The following is a 2,551-nucleotide window of genomic DNA, read 5'->3' as shown; positions in this document are numbered from 1 at the left end:
CCAGGGCATTTGCTAGTTGACAAGCATTACCTAAGATACTGAGAAGCTGCACAGAAAAGACTGACAAGGGAAAAGCTGAGTGTCACTTCTGGCAGTTTTAGCAGGTAGAAGAGACAAAAATGGAGTTTAGGGCCAACCAAAGGAAAGGCAACATGATGTTTACCCTATTCTTTCAGTTAGAACTCCCAAGGGTTATAACCCAGAAATATGGATGAACTATAAATGCATCAACCTTCATAAAGACTGAAGCCTGGTTCTGAATCTGTTCACTCACTGATTTAATTAAGGTGGGCCAATCTCGCCAGAAGCAAAAATAATCCTCTCTGGAGGAAGATAACACCATTCAGAACCTTGTAATCATGTCTTATATCCAATGCAAAATTACTAGACTCACCTGGAAGCAAGAAAAAATGTCCAAAAACCATTAGAAAAGAAACTCAGGCAACATAAAGAAACTAGCAGGAAATACAAATGTTGGTGTTAGGTGGATTCATGTCAATGTATGGCAAAACCAATACAGAATTGTAAAGTAAAATTAAAAAAAAACAAAAAAAAAATGTTGGTGTTAGTACAGGCACTAAAATAGCTGTCATTAATACATTCAAGAAATTAGATGATGGAGAATTCCCTAGTAGTTAGGACTCCACACTTTACAGAAGAGAAAAAAAATTTTTTTGAAAAAGGAACATTAAACAGGTGAGACAGTGAAAACAATCTAATAGTCAAATTTAAAAATTCACCCAAGTATGTGGCTAATTCCACGAAATACAAAAAGACGTAGTATTTTGTTTAAAAGCCAAACATTGAAAAACTAAAATGGAAAAATAAAACCATATTCCACTTACAACATATACTTTAAATACTAATATGCAGAGGGGAAAGGTGGACAGTAGAAAGGTGGGGAAAAGGTATAGCATGTAATGCCCACCAAAAGAGACCTGACATATTAAGAGCAGACAAGTAGACTTTAAGTCAAGAAGAATTACTAGTGATAAGAGAAATATTTCAAGATGGTGAAAGAGACCATCCACAGAAAAATAAATATTCTGTTTGTATGAACCTATTAACAATACCTCAAAAATTTGGAAGCAGTAATGACATAACTAAAAAGAGAAATAGGCAGGGACTTCCCTGGAAGTCCAGTGGTTAAGACTTTGCCTTCCAATGCAGGTAGTAAAGGTTCAATCCGTGGTCAGAGAACTAGGTTCTCACATACACTGAAGCTAAAAAGACCCCAAAACATAAATAGAAACAATATTCTAACAAATTCAATAAAGCCATTTAAAATGGTCTACATTAAAAAAAATCTTTAAAAAAGAGAGAGAAATAGATATCTATAAGCATACAGGGAGATTTTAGCATTCATTTCTCAGTAACTGACAGAACAAACAGACCAAAGTTTGACATGATTATAAAACTTGGTTTAGAAACTGTAGAAAGTTTCTCTCCAAGTTCACATGGACATTTACCAAAATTGGCCATATGCTAAGCCTTAAAGCAAATCTCAACAAGTTTCAAAGGATTGGAAAAAAAAAACAAAACTCTCTAGCCATAACAGAATTAAGCTCAAAATAAATAACAATGGGCAACCAGAATATCTCTAATTATTTGGAAATTATGCAACACACTTCTAAACTATCCATAGATCAAAGATAAATATCAGACTGGAAACCAGAAAATATTTAGAACTGGATGGTTATGAAAATATGGCACATCAAAACTTGTGGGCTACAGATAAAGAATTGCTTAAAAGGAAATATATAGTATTAAATGCATATAATGGAAAAGAAGGCTGAAATTTAATTATGTAAGTATCCATTTTGAGAAGTTTATAAATATTCAGTGATAAACCCCTAGAAAGTAGAAGGAAAGACGTAATAAATATAAGAGCAACAATTAATAAACAAAAAATAAAAAAGGAAGTCAAGAAAACCAAAAGTTCTTTGAGAAGACTCATGAAGTCAATAAATCATTGGAGAAAGAAGAAAAAAAGAGAAGAAAGAAGCTAGAGATTTTAGGAATAAAAAAGGAGATGTTACTACAGATTCAATGGTATTAAAAACATTCTAAACAACTCAAGACTATTTGAAAACTTGGAGTTTTAAAGGAAATGAATAAATCCACAGGAAAACAAAACTTAAAATTGGCATGTGAGGAAATGAAAGATATGAATAGTATCAAATCTATAAAAGAAACATAATGAATAATTTCTAATTTTCCCACCATTTAGCCTTCAGGCCCAGACAGTTCAATGTTGAGAGTAGTAGAAGAAATTTCACATATTGAGGTATAGAGAAGTCATTTTGGCTTATACCTGACTTGGCTTGAACTTTACGCAGTCTTATGGCCTGTCAAACATGCAATGTACATGTATAGTGCATGTATATCTGCTTTAACTGTTAAAGAAAAGAAGGCATTTAAAAATCAAAATGGAGTAACTATGGTTCAGGCATTCAAAATGGAGCCAGGTGGCCATTGTAGATGTGGTTTCAGACACATTCCTGAATCTCTGAGAACTTGAATTTGCTGAATTGTATCAAACTCAAGGACA

This window comes from Oryx dammah, unplaced genomic scaffold (assembly GCF_014754425.2).
Source record: "Oryx dammah isolate SB20612 unplaced genomic scaffold, SCBI_Odam_1.1 HiC_scaffold_29, whole genome shotgun sequence".
In the NCBI taxonomy this organism is placed as follows: Eukaryota; Metazoa; Chordata; class Mammalia; order Artiodactyla; family Bovidae; genus Oryx; species Oryx dammah.
This window is presented reverse-complemented; position numbering follows the sequence as displayed.